This window comes from Polypterus senegalus, unplaced genomic scaffold, assembly GCF_016835505.1.
Source record: "Polypterus senegalus isolate Bchr_013 unplaced genomic scaffold, ASM1683550v1 scaffold_3768, whole genome shotgun sequence".
Taxonomy (NCBI): domain Eukaryota; kingdom Metazoa; phylum Chordata; class Cladistia; order Polypteriformes; family Polypteridae; genus Polypterus; species Polypterus senegalus.
Window position 1 is genome coordinate 24,669 of NW_024383196.1, and position 15,289 is coordinate 39,957.

Genomic DNA, 15,289 nt, shown 5'->3' on the forward strand with positions numbered 1-15,289 from the left:
ATCTCATTCCCTAATTTCCTGGCAGCAAACCACCTCCATCATCCTCATCCTCGGCTCCACCGGTGTCACCTGATTGGACGCTCGCTGCTCGGTGACTTTGCTACAGATGGCCGCACATTTCCTGGAGGCCTGGGACGCCTTCTTGCAAGCGGCCATTAAGTTTGTTGAGAAATGCAGCAGTTAACATGATACAAAGGTACAACCTGATTTAAGCAGGAGAAGGAATAAAGAGAACAAAGTCTGATTCATCTGCATGTTGTTTTGGAGCCTCAAGTCCTTTGGGGTCTAATTAACAATTTTACTTTTATTTTCAACTATGAAGACATATTTTCGTTTGCTGGCTCACTAATTTGTCAAACAGATTGTAGTTTGGGGACTTGGGAAGGGGTGGCGGAGCTGTGACTTTGATGCCGGTGGCCCAAGAGGGCAGCGGGTCACATCGTGTGGCTGAGTGGCCACTCGGGCACAGGCTCAGGGCTTAGTGGAAGGCCTCGGCTTGTCCATCGTATCCAACAGTTAAAGCAGCCCAACTTGAAGGGCTCGGCCCAACCAGAACTCTGGAAAAGTGGGGGACCTGTGAGTAGGTGGTGAACACGGAGATGGACACGTGGAGCCCAACACGGCAACACTTGAGTGCCAGCTGGTGAAAGGTGACACCTAGAGTGCCATGGCAAGCTAAAAGAAAGATAAAGCGAGTCAGCAGAGCACTTCAGTACTATACAATCAAGAGGGGCTACCGATCACAAATCAACACAAAACACGTGCCCCCCTGGCCAGCTCATCCACCACCCCATCATCTTTGCCTGCTACAGCCTCCTAAATCCAGGCTTCTCTTTCAATCCTGAGACACTCCCATGTACTTACAGGTACCCAGGGACCTCATAAAGCCCTGCTGCCCCCCACTGATGAGATGACCAGACTAGCTGCACATCTCGGTGACCCATTCTACGCCACTACTGACTATTTATGTTTTCCTCCTTCGATGTTTCCTTGGTTTATTTTAATGCATGTGTGGAGTTCAAACTGCAGAGCTTATGCTGAATCTGTTTTTGGTTCTTTTGTATTAAACTGCATTTACGATTCAGGGACTCCTAACAGATCTGTGTAATGACAATAAAAGGCATTCTGTCACCCTCTAGTGGCAGTGCTCCATCATACTAACTTATTTGAGGGTCCCGAGCTCTCCAATTACATAAAACTCAAGTGGACTCTGCCCAACTGAGCCACTCACGACCACGCCTGTGAGACCCCAAGTCATCAACAGTGACAAACTGGCCACCCCAGGGTTAGGGTCTGTTCATCATGGTTTGCTTTGTGTCTTTTGCACTTTAGCATTGCATTTTTCACAGAGTTGTTACAACTGGATTAACTGGATACCCTGATTGGTTAATGGCTTTGTCAATCTCCCATTTGTTTATTGTCCGCCCATATTTTCTGTACGGTTTGTTTTTGACGAGGCTTGGTAACAAGTACTGGTGGTCTACGCCGATTTTCAGGCCTCCCTTTGTGGGGGCACTGACTGGTTTCGCTCCTTCTTTTGTTTAGTTTCCTGTCATCAACATTTTCGCTTTGTGCTTTTCAATTGACATTTGGCAATCTTGTTAACTTTATGCAGTTTTGAATTCTGCATTCTTTATGTTTTGCTTGTAACCACATATTGAATTCTTTAGTTTAATAAGCCGGTTTTGAGGGGTCCCCTTTTGAGTCTGTTCTCCTAAATTACCACCTGGAGAACAGCAGCCCACTTTATGACTCTTCTGAAACTCCATTAACTGCCTACCAGATGAGGACGATGCCAACAGGGTAGTTGACAGCAAACCCGACTGTGAGCGCCACCTACTGATAGCAGAGGTGCAGGTTACCTTGGCGATACATTAAGGCCTCGGCCCTTCTCATGGCACACTCGCACCATAGCTGACAGGAAAAGAAGAGCAACGACATCTGCCGAGAGTGAGCGACTTTACACAAGTCCATCAGAGGTGTGTCAACTGCCAGATACGCATAACACGGACACGGCAAACACAGACAGCTGCCTTGTGCAGACTGGCGCTTGCTCGCTATTTACAGCACAACTGGTCCTTTTCATCAAAACTGAAAGTCAAACACTCTGATCCCAAAACAAAGTGACACACACCATTGTGCCACAAAAACAACAAGACCGGCCTCCTCAGCTCCACAGCGTGAATCCAAAAGCAGGAGCCGTTTCACCCTGACTGCAGAGCCAACACTGCGGCACACCTCCTCCACAGCACCTCTCAGAAGAACCCCATAATACTAAGCAGGTAAACAAAGAGCGCAGTGCCTTTCTCACGAGGGCTGGAGGTCTGCGAAGTTTACCAATAACTTCCAAACTGACATCCTTAGTCAGTCACACTTGGATTAAAATGAAGTCGTTGGATGTTTTTAACAAAGCTCCGGTGATCACTGAAGAACAGTTCAAAGGACCCCAGTTGTTTCTACTCTCAGGATTAAAAAGAGAAAGCAGCAGCAGAATTCAACTTTTTATACACAAATTATATTCACTTCAAACAGTGCAGAACGTTATATAAACATTTAAAGGGGAATCCTAAAGATGACACCATCACAAAGTGAAGGAGCATTCAGAACAAACCCCTTTAGAAATCGTCCTTCGATCACGCAGCGTTGATGTCTGCCAAGTTGAACTGCATTATTATCATCGACGCCGCCCAGACGCTTCGGGGCTACTCGACGGCCAACACGCGACTGGAGTATTTTACAAAACCACAGACTGTTTCTGTGGTCTTCATGAGGGGGCCATTTTTAAAACATATTGCATAATTTAAATTCAGAAGGTGTCTGCATGGTAAACAAATGTATGGCATGACATCAGCAGCGGCTCCTCATTCACGTCTTCATGCTCCAGCTCTGTTATTTTCTGCTTTTTCCCCATTCACAAGTCTCTCCCATACGACTATCTCAGTCCAAGCTTCTTTTTTCTCTTTCTGTTTTTCCGGACCACCTCAAGGTTTCTGTCCTTCCACATACTTTTTAAGTAGTTTGATTTGACGGCTCCCAACATATTTACCTATAAAATAACATAAAATGAGACAAAATGTAAGTGAATGAAGCAATCAAACCCATTCATTTATTTAAATGTGCCACACGCATAAGACTCTGATATTGTCAATAAAAGATGAAATGTGGAAACCCTAACCCTGGTGGGACTCCCACGAGTCAGTAAAGCTTCCATCTTTGAACACTTCGCCTTCTCGCTTAGGAGATGCCCCTTTGGTCTCAAAACTTTAGTCAGGCACACCTGGATTTGAGCTGCTGGCTGGCTGTGCATATTGCATCTCTGTTTATAAGTCATTTATGTAAGTGGCACAATCATTATGAGCGGTCACTACACCTTGGTATCCTGTGGTCTCCCGGTTTCCAGTGCTCTAGTGCCAAGCTGTTCTGCCCATGGAAAGTCATCTGAGGTACCAGAGAGATTCTGTCATCAGATTGAATGGCCAGGCACAGAGTTATATTGCAGAATGATCAGGATGGGTTGGGCAGCCCACTGGAAAGGGTCCCAGGACTATGACCACGTTAGACTTTGTTACGGCTGAAGACAGACGCCTGCCTATCCACAAGAGATTTATTGTGCACAGTGAGTAACATTAACAGACAGACAATTCTTGTTAGGATTTACTTACGTTAACCAGCTTGTATACACTTTGTCCTACTAATCTGTGTCTATAGGCGTGTGGATTCGGTAATTGATAAATTGTGTAATAGCATTTCACCTGTGGACTTCTTATAGTCCTGCAATTTTGTACTCTGCAAACGGCGCTACACAAAAACAAACTCAATTTATGGAACGATCGCCTGCTCAAAAATTCAAACACGTTGAGACACAAATGCTGGAGTCTTATTGTCTCAGTCCAAGAATTCACTGTATGGCGTAACTGGCCAAGTGTCACTCGCTCTGGCTTACTAACACACCAAAAGCCATACACATGGCAGATAGCAATATGAGGGTCTCCATTCCCCAGTGGATGCTTGAAGCCTCTGAGCTATTTGGAGTGCGTGGCGTCTGCTCCACGATAGATGGTTACACTTACCATTCATCTCCCTCATTGCATGCTGCGTAGTCATTAGGATCCTTGAAGCTGACAAAGCTGTACCCTATGGTCTTTCCGTTCGTTTGTCTCGTACCACTTTAGCCTTCAAAAATGAAGGGTAACGGCTAAAAGCTCGAGCCAGGATGTCATCATTGACCTCATTGCCGAGATAACCACAGAAAATACGAAAGTCATCTACAAAAATAGCAAAAGAAACAAAGAGAAATTTCAGGAAAAAAAATTATTTCCATCTTTTACTTTCCACTGAATTTGCAAAGCAACTCATTCCAGCCTCACTAATGTCCCATTCCAGGAGGCTCTGATTTTCCCAGGTCATTCCTGCGGCTGTTCGGATGCACCTTTTCGCTTTCTAATGTTTTCCTTTCTTTTTATCCTCAGCGCTTCCCTCCAGCACCTGAAAGGGTACAAAAGAAACAATTTTAACACTCCTACTGACCACTTAGGCACTTATAACTAGTTCTGAAACCACACACATCATACAAACTATGATCTTCTGCTACAGGAGGAGCTTTTCACAAATGATTTACATTACTAAAGTCACAGACCTTCTAGAACTCCTGTGATCTCCTCATGCAATTTAAGCGTAGGCTCCTTCTTGGATGTGCACTGCTAAACCAGTGGTTGAGGATGCAGCAGTTGTTTGTGTAGATGTTCAGGAATGATTTATAAACCCTGTTATAATCAGGCTATCAAATTTAAAATACGTTGACTTTAGGTCTCTGCACCGTAAGAATCAACTCAGAGGCTGTACAAATGCCTTGAACTTCTCAGTCCAGGTGTCCAGATGCCAGAAGCGTCGTCCAAGTAGTGCAGTAGTGATTCAGGCTGAGTGGGCATTTTAAAAGCTTCCTCTTCCCAGTCTGTCACATAAATGTTCCCTCATGGCCGATCCCTTGACTTGTACAGCACATTAAACTCTTCTCTAAAGCTGGAGTCCTTTTAGTGAGGCTCAGTTGCAATAGTTTTAGGAATACCCTGTCTGGTCTGTATGGTTGGCATTATTTTTCCATTTATTTAATTATCTTTTACAGCCAGGAGCCCTTGGGTCGTCTCTGTGTTCACATATAAGCTGTCAGTGTCTGTTGTTTCCATTGTCTTTGTTTTTAGCCTTTTCACAAAGTCACGTGTCTCTTATAGAACTGCTGTGTTTCATTGAAATTGGGTTAACATGCCAGTCTATAAATTCCGAGTCCCCTAGAATTCACTGCTGCAGTCTGAGACCTTTGGTCATCCTGGTGGTACCTCGTAGAGGACTGCCCATGTCTCTGGGTCTTTATGAATTTTAGGCATATAACATCTTCTGGGTCTGGGGTCTTCTGGTCCCTTTTGACATTGTTTTTGGTAACTTTACCCGTTTGGACCACGCTGTATAAGATGTGATGCATTTGCTCTCTGGTCTGTGGGAATATCAGACCGTTCATTCTTTTGAAATGGTTCTGTGAATTTCCCCTTGGGATTAATAAAGTATCTATCTATCTATCTGAATAATTTTAGTTGAATTCTTGCTTCTAGGAGGTACTGGTCTCTGTCCATGATGGCATACTGCTGCCTTTGTCTGCTGGTCTGATGATAGCAATTGTGGTTCTTGGCTAGTTTCTACATAGCCCGAGTGCTGGAATGTACGGTGGGGACTCCTTCATGTAACTGTTAAGTTGTTTCCGGTTCTCCTGGCATTGTTGGACCAGTATTGTTGAGAAGCTGATAATGGGCACTATGATGTTGGTGTTAGGAAAAGACTTTCTTGCCTGCCTGTACATTTTGCAGCTGTTTCAGTGAAGTCTCTCAGACTTTCTGTTCTTTGCTGTTGGTGCCAAAGGAGAGGATGATCTGCTGCATGTCTTCCTTTTCTTCGTCTTTCCCAGGATTACTGCCGCTTGGTTAAAATTTGCCCTGGGCTAATGGTCTACTTGAATTCTGCCATCAATGTAGGGTGGGATGTGGGCGAGATTGGATTACCCGGGTGAGTATCTTCTTATTCACCCTCAGCTGCCAGTCAACATTCTTCCTCTGGGTTGTGCAGTGTCTGGTTGGTCAGATGGTTATGGCATGTTGTTCTTATGGTCCTTTTTTATTTCTTGTCGCTGTTCCTCCTTGGTCTCTATCTCAGTCTATTCCATTGGTGGTGCTTCTTTCAGTTCCTGAAGATGTGTCTGTACTTCTCTCTTTATGGTTTCTCTACCTGCTCTATTTCCTTTGTCTGGTGCAATTCCTCCACCCTTGAACTCTTGTTGTATGTGGTTGAGTCCTTTTCTTTGGCACTCTGTTGTGGTGAGATGGATGGTGGGAACCTTGCTGCCTTGATGATTAGCCAACTGCCTTTTAGTTTCTTCCCATGTTGTCCTTTGTGCCTCTTTCCTCTCTCATTGGTGTCGAGGATGGATGGGGGGCGAGGCCTCATCTTCTTGTAACACTTATAATCTGCTGCTGGTTGTTACTGCTGGTGTGGAGTTGCTACTGCATCTTCTTTGCTGTTTTGTGGTCTCTACTCTGTCTGGCATTTGGGTGAAGGTCCCTTGTTCTTTTCTTACTGGGGTGTTTTCTTTGTTTGTTTCTCTGCTCCGTGTACCTGTAGTGTTGCTTCATCTTGTCCCAGATGACTCCCAGTGTACTGACTTTGAAACTTTGGCGAAGTTCATGTAGCACAATCAGTTGTTTACCTTGTGTGAATGCTTCTGCTCATCTTGGCAAAGGACATCAGTTAGTAGTACATACAGAAAGCAACTGTCAAAGAGGTGTTAGATTGTTTGATGACTTTAAGCACCTCCCCAAATATGATTGATGACTTTAAGCCCCGCCCCAAATATGAAAAAATATGATTTATGAAAATATGAACTATACCCGCCCTGGGGGTTGGACCACCGTCATAACTTGATCATCTCTAAACCCGCCTTTTAGGGTGGGTCTTTCAAACCGGACACTTATCACTCCCCATTAACAATACTCACGCCCCGAGTACGCCTTTATCTCTCTATCCACCTATAGGGTTAGGGAGAGGCATATCGCTCCACCCCTTCCCAACCCGACTGTGGAGGAGACGAAGAGTTCTTGTATAAAATTCTAGTCACTTAGTGAAAACGCACACACACAAAAGCAAACAGAATGGACGGTCTTGTGAACGCTCCTAAGAAACTGAAAGCCAACAGGGCCCAGGCCTTACGGAGTTACGGGAACCACGCTTCAGCTCTGTCTGGTACGATTCTAACTGTGCTTTGTGCCGGGTAGAGGTAAAAAGAAATGCAGAGGGACAGCTCACGATCGCCGTTTCCAAGTAGGAGCCTATCCTTCCCGAATATACGAGGCGGTCACGAAGAGGAAGATAAAGAAAATGTGATAAAGGATCGAGTGAGTGAAATTAATTTTTCTATAAAAGACTGGAGTTTTTTTAAAGCTCTTATGCCAAATATTGATGAAGCTATTTATCAAGGAAAACTATCCGACCAGATGAAAAGAATTAAAAGAAAATTGGAGGAGGAGTTTAGCATGTTGAATAATTCATGCTCGGAGGAGGAGGAAGAAAACTGGGAGTCAACCGCCCCCTAAGTGAGTGGAGATAAATACAGAGGTCTTTTCCATAGTCTACATTAACCTAAAACCCTATCGAGATGTCTTCAACTAACTACCCTTCGAAGCTGGTGCTAGCTGGGCGGTCGTCTCCCTGTTCTCTCGGCCTCTGAGGTGGCAGAAGTCCTCAACATTTTGATGCGCTCCGAAGAACCAAGCTCCGGGGGTATGGAACATACGTCCGCCGCTGACTACCTGTTTTGGCCGGCTAACCTTCAAACCAACACCTCCTACTCTACTCCCGACGAGATGATCGACCCTAACCTACAGCCCGGCTACTCTGCGGCAGACCAGATGCTGACAGACAACGATGTGTTTTGGGCGGTAACAACCAGCACCCGCCGGCTACGCATCTGATCAGGTCTGTTGGTCTATGGAACAGACAGCGGCAGTCAACCTGTTTTGGCCCGGCGACATCGTACCTAACTCCGGGTACTCTGCTCCTAACAACTCACCTTCAGACCCACCGTCTTGGCCGGATCTTCTGATGCCCTCGAATGACCAGATCTATTGGCCCGAACCTCAGTTACCCGCTCCTGATGATATGTATTGGCTGGACAGTCTCCTGGAGAACCGTACAGGACCTGACTTTTTTGTCCCTGCTGAGGATGCTCTAGGGAGCCTAATGGGCGCTGAGGAGATAGCCATGCAGACCATGCATCATGAAGAGACTGTGGATGACTTGGTAGAGGCTCTGGCCTCTTGTAAGCCATCGTCCCAGGATTCTGATTATGAGGGCATGGACATTGAACAAACTGACGGGCCTGGGTGAAACACTTCGAAAGACTCTGAAACTGATCAAGAGTTTGATTGCGGCTCTGCTGGACATAATAGTCGATCGGGACCTAAAAAGCACCTGTCAAGGTTGTTTCATAGATCACCCCAGCCAGACGCAGCATACGTGTCTGTTTGAACCGGACTCTGTTTATCGGGTTGGCCGTTTTCAAGAGGTTCTGACTGTTTTCCGCAAACCGTGGCTCAGGAGTCATAAAGACTCTGGGCTGCTTCAACATCTTTCCGCCTTTTCACAAGGTTCATTCATTTGTTCAAAATGCTGTAGATGAACTGGAAAATGAACATTCTATTAGCGAGGCTATTGTACAGGCCTTTCACAACATGGACGATCCATCTTACTCTAAAATACATGAAATAGCCGATGCTTTCTCTAAAAGGCATTTTTCTGTACCAGACATGACCGATGCACCTTTGGGGTTTTACGGGGAGTACGATATAGAAAAATCAGACGAAGTGTCTGAACTCAATGTGCCTGTACTATGAAATGTTTTAATAATGTTTTTAATACTGCTGTTTTGAAAATTACCAATAAAGCCTCATTTGATTTTTAAACCATTGACATTTTTCTTTCACCGTCGGCGATGGAGGGTTACTTGAAAAGTTTATTATAACCCGGCAAATCCTGGTAGCTTTGGGGGAAAAGACTCTTTGAAAAGAGCTCTTGAGGTTTCGGGTCAGAAAAGTAATGACCAACAGGTGTCGGATTGGTTATCCGGTCAATATGCTTATACAATTCACAAACCCGCTAGAAGGCATTTTAGGAGAAATAAGGTTTATGTATCCGATATAGACTCACAATGGCAGATGGATTTAGCGGACATGACAAATGTGTCCGAGCATAATCTGGGTTATAAATATTTGTTAACATGTATCGACGAACTTTCTAAGTACAGCGTGGGTACGACCCCTGAAGAACAAAACGGGTAAGGAAGTGACGAGAGCCTTCCAAGACATTCTGAGCGGGCGTACTCCAAAGAAACTCCAGACCGATAAGGGAAAGAGTTTTCAACCGTGATTTTCAAAAGCTGTTAAAGAAGATCGGGATAAAACATTTCACCACTGGAAACGAATTAAAGGCCTCCGTGGTGGAGAGATTTAACCGGACATTAAAATCTAAAATGTGGAAATATTTCAGCGCTTATAACACGAGAACCTACATCGATAAATTGCCTGATCTAGTATACTCTTACAACAAAAGTTATCATCGAAGCATAAAAATGGCTCCTTCCGATGTAAACACGTTAAATTCTTGGAAAGTTTTCAAAATTTATACGCTAGCCAACCCCCAGGCCGCCATTGTTTAAGTTTAAAGTAGGAGACACGGTTAGGGTGTCTAAAACAAGACATCCTTTTGAGAAAGGTTATGAACAAACATTTTCAGATGAAATCTTTACCGTATCTGAACTTGTACCTAGGGCACCGGCGGTGTACAAACTGAAAGACTACGACGGTGAAGAGATTGTAGGATCCTTTTACGACCCCGAATTACAGAAAATTAAAGTCGGGTCCACAGACGTTTACAGGATCGAAAAAATACTGGCCAGGAAAGTTAAGAATAAAAAACGACTCATTTTAGTCAAATGGCTCGGCTGGCCAGAAAAATTTAACAGCTGGATACGGAGAGAGCCAGGCCCAAGATGTTCAATAAAATCCACAGGGCTCCTAATCGACTCTTCATTCTCTAGCGGTATACGATGGAGCGCAAAAGTTTTTTTGTGACACTTCCGAGCAACGCTTCCTCAGACATTTTCCCTAACAACACCATTTCCAATTTCACGCGAAGCTTGCTAAACCCATAGAATTAGAAGGTTCTTGGGAAGTCGGTCTAGCAAAGTTCAGTACCCACATACATGGAATACCATAGACAAACCAGATAATGAATTCTACGTTTCAGCTCCCGGTGTAAAAAAACATTACTACATTCCATGCGGCTATTACGAAGGTATTCACGACCTACTGTCTTTTATGAATTCGACAACCTTAAGCCTGCCCACTTTGACCGATGTTGCAGCTGGATTTGCCCTTCTGAGAACCCTGCGAAATTCAGTTATAATGCTGTGGACGAAGAGTCTACGTGGTACCGGGTGAAAAGGATGAAACTATACACTTAAAAGGACAGCTGGGTCGAATATTAGAGCGCATCCTGATCAGACTCGGGTTTAACTTATAAGGCTCCTTTCCCCACCGACATCAGGGCCGGCTTTTACACTTTGTATGCGTGTACGGAGATATGGTATCTCATCAGAGAGTCGGAGACAGCTACGCACTTTTGAGGTGTGTTCATATAGAGGATCAGGCGAATAAAATTACAACCATCACATATGACAAACCGCATTATGCCCGTCAGCAAGAATCATTTTGACACTGTGACTATTGAAATAAAGACGGACCAGAACAAAAACGTGCCATTTCAGTTTGGTAAGGTGATAGTGAAGTTGCATTTCAGACGCGGCAGGCATTGTATGCACGACTGATACAATGAGGTCTTACCAGGACCCGACACCTTACATCCAATATTATCAGACCCAAGCGGGTAACGGCTTACCGGGATTCTCTGGATCCCCTGTAATGTATGGTGGGGGGATTGGAGGTATATTTCGAGGATTGTTTAGAAGAGCTTTACCTCTCCTGAAAAAAGGCTTTGACATCGCAAAACCACATATCAAATCTGCGGCTAAAAATATTGTAAAAGATGTGATCACAGGGGCTATATCCAGTGCTGCAGGTGGAGTCCTAGAAAACAGGAGGGAGCGGGCTTGATGGTCATGAGAAAGACAAACGCAAGAGACCACGGGTCGCGTCAGGCCCCGCCAGCTAAAAAGGCCAGGCGCACTATTTTTGCAGCATTCTCTAAACGTCGTCAGAAGAGGAACAAGAGTAAAGCAAGCAAAAAGAAGAGAGACATTTTTTAAGAAAAGATGGCTTTCGTACACAGAATGTCCGAAGAGTGTGTCAAATCTGAACTGGATCTGTTTACGGTGCCTTTCACTCAGACGAGTGTAGATAAAAGTATATACGTTGAAGTCCCACCACTCTCAGCCCTCTCTGAAGTAGCCCCGCTAGAATTTCTCATAGCGGAAATGGGGAAGATTACCTGGACTTGAATAACACTCTTCTACACCTAAGGGGAAAGATAGTGAATGCTGACGGACTAACATACCTGCCGGGCAAAGGTCGGATTTGTCAACTACCCTATAGCCAGTTTGTTTTCCCAAGTTGATGTCACCCTCGGGACCGTCTAATATCCCAGAGTTCAAATTGTTATCCTTACGAGCTGTCTTAGAAGGCCTGCTAAATTACAGCCAAGAGACTCTTCATTCTCAGTTTGCTACAGGACTTTTTTACAAAGATACACTTAACAAATTGGAAGAGACAGACCCCGACGGAGAAAACATCGGTTTTAAAAACCCGAAGCGCCTATACAGCCGGTAGCAGGACTGTTGAACTTCTGGGGCACATACATACAGATCTCTTTTCCAGGAAAACTACTATTGAACGGCTAGACGTGAAGATTAAAATGGTTCGAACAAAGATGAATTCTGCTTAATGTCCGTGATGCGAACGCTACAGAGTAATCATAACATCGGCCTCCCTGTTTGTAAAAAGTAAAAGTTTCACCGGCCGTGAAATTAGGACACGCTCATGCCCTTACATCAGCCAATGCTAAATACCCTGTGGAAAGGGTGAATATGAAAGTATTCAGTATGCCCGGGATCCGAGTATGCAATCAAGAAAACCTGTTTCTGGGCCAACTACCAAAGTATGTGGTGATTGGCATGGTAGATAATGAGGCCTTTTCGGGTCTTATACACGGAACCCGTTCAATTTCAAACACAATGATGTAGAGTTCCTGGCTCTGTACATGGACGGTGAACAGATTCCTGCCAAACCCTTTCAACCAGACTTTGTAAGCGGCAATAGTGCCAGAGAATATTATAACCTGGTATTGGCCACTGGTAAGCATTTGAAGGATCAAGCTCTGGCTATCAGCCGTTCAGAGTTCTCGCAAGGATATACTCTTTTCGCTTTTGATCTAACCCCCGATCAAGAATGCGGATCATTTTCATTAGTTAAAACTGGAAACATGAGATTTGAATTACGCTTCGCGTCCCTCTCCCTCGGACCGTCAATCTAATAGTATATGCGGTCTTTGACAACATCATTGAAATCAACCAGAGACGTAATGTTCTGTATGACTACTAATAAACACCATGAATACAAAACAATTAACAGAACTACTGTCCCAAGACCCCTACACGAAAGATATTTCCGCGGTGTGTTGGCGTGTGATCAACTACCGGAAAAAATAACGGCTTGCCGCCATGTTTGTAGTGAATACTCACCGTCAAACCCAACCCGAGAACACTGGCTGGGGATTTACCTCACAGAAGACGGAAAGGGGGAGTTTTTTGATTCCTATGGAAATCCCCCGGACTTTATCTACTTCCCGAAAGACATTTACCATTTCTTAAGCAAAAACTGTAAACAAATCATTTACAATAACCGACAGCTTCAAAGTTGGTTCTCGGACAAATGCGGCATCACTGCCTCTTCTATCTGCATCAGAGAGGAAAAGGTCTCCGTACACCTCTGTAATAAAAAGTATTCTGAGGACGTGAACAGTAATGACTCTATGGTCTCTAAATTTGTTCGTTCCTGGCTTCCTTCACCGGGACTCTGTTTTTATCAGTACCCTTGCATAATGAGATAAAATTGTATTTAATAAACAAATAATTTTACAAATTAATAAGCAATCCATTCCAGTCTTTTTTTTCTCGGTTTCAGTCGGTAGGGGCTAACTTCTGTTTGATGAGCAGGGAGGGGGCGGGCGGGGGGGTTTAAAACTTTCAAGGAGTTCTCTCGTTTTATCATTAGGTACGACAGAAAATGGAATGGTCAAACCGCCATGGCGTTTACAAATTCCTTCCACCCCGCTGTCTCCTATGTTCAGGTATTGTATGAGAAGCGGTCAGATTACGGACCAAATCCACCATGTTGGATCCGACCAAAGGTTTACCTTCTAACAACAGCTCTCCACGATTATTCCAGAAGGCGTAATGGGGATTAACGGACATTTTATGTAAAACAAATTCAACATTTTTCTTTGATTTTACAGGCGCGCTTCTCAAAACCTCTTGCCAAACCTTGTCCTCAGACACCTTGACTGTTCCGGGGCCCCCCTCGCCACTTTCTTCTTTTGGTAATACGAAGCGCCAGACTGCCAGCTTCTTTATCGGCCTTTTTAACTAGAGTCAGATATCTCTGCAAGATAGAAGTGTAAAGCTTCACCTTCTCGTCAGCCCCTATATCACAGCGCTGCAGGATGTTTCTCATTTCTTTGTCCAGTTCAGTTTCGTGGCACTCAAGAGTTCGCTCGGGTAGCACTCTTTTGCTGAAAAAGAGACATTTGTTGCTGGGACCAAATACATTTTTGAGCGTATTCCATGTTTATGCTCTAGAAGCTAGTAAACTGGATATGAATGGCACGGCGATGCTTAAAAGAGCTCCCAAAAAGCCTCCTTTCTGGTTCAGAATAGCTTTCTTCTTTTTTAAGGTTAGTTTTTTGTCACTTATTTTTCGGACAGATGTTTTATGCTTCTTGAGTGCTTAAACTGTTTGGGGAAAGAGGTATATTACCTTTTAAAGTATTACAGGCTATTCTGGACAAAGCATTAATTAAATCATCAGAAGAGGCGTTGATAAGAATTTTACGGCGTGGCAAGAGCAACGGAGTAAGGCCTTGAGAGGCTTTAAGTTTCTGCTTATTCTGGCCGACATGCTGACGGAATATGTAACTTTGACTCAGAACACCTTCTTTTATCTTTTCACGGTGTACACGACAGGCCAGTCGGGCGGGAACAGACCTGTTCTTAATCACAGTTCGCCGGGGTCTGTGCCTTTAAATCCACTAAGAGATAGCGACGGTAGTTTTGTAGCATCTTCAAAGCCTCCAAAAGAACTTAACACGCCTCGATACATTTGACGGGCCAAGGTAGTAATCTGCAATTTGTCCCTGGGGTTTTTAAAAAGAGTAATATAATTGGCGTTAAGATTAATCGTTCGGCTTTTCTTTCCTTGAAAAATAAATTTTGAACCAAGTAAATGATAGACAGATTCGATGATGAGTATATTTTGTGAAAGCTTTTTCTATTTCCTGGCTTTCGCTAGCCGATTCCATCAGATCATCTATAATGACCAAATTTATTTTCTCAGGAGGGAGAAGTTCATTGTCGATAAAGACTTTGGGAGCCCCTCAATAAATTTTAATTGCTGAAATTTAGCCGACAGCTCGCGTACATTTTCTGCCAACAACTATAAAACCAAAGATATTTTGAAAAGGGTGAGACACAACGTGATTCAAATGTTCCAATAATTTTTTCACATAATAGGATTTACCGGAACAAGAGGGTCCAGAGATAATTTTAGCGAAGGGGTGTTGAAGGCGTCAAAATCTCTTTTAGTAGCCATAAGGTCTTGTGTTGTAATCTTTAGGAGAACCTCTTGTTATACACCACTCTGAATTTCTTCCTGAGTGGTCTGTTTTCTAAAGTGAAAAGTTTTTTATTTCGATGGATCTGCTTACCGTGAACCAGTAACTCTTGAGTAGGGCTTCATGAGACGTCACAAAATTCTGAACTAGATTGGTTAGTGACTCGAGGTTTATAATTTTACCGGTTTCGTGATTGATGGTGATACCTTTTACCTTCATACATGTTTTGCCTTGTGCCGCTTTTATACCCGATCGCCTTTGGACCGCCTGAAGCAAATTCAGTAATATAATCACCAGGATTTAACTCACTGGTGAGCTCTCCTAAATAGTCACCCAGAGGAGGATTGTACTG

General features: G+C 44.0%; 1 long non-coding RNA gene across 1 annotated transcript; it reads right to left on the reverse strand.

Moving 5' to 3' along the window:
* Positions 1-2,486: 2,486 nt before the first annotated feature.
* On the reverse strand, positions 2,487-4,888 carry LOC120521446. Its single transcript, XR_005632127.1, has 2 exons — positions 4,368-4,888; positions 2,487-4,265 (listed from the first exon to the last, which is right to left on the reverse strand). It is a non-coding gene; the product is annotated as an uncharacterized LOC120521446 (long non-coding RNA).
* Positions 4,889-15,289: the final 10,401 nt, after the last annotated feature.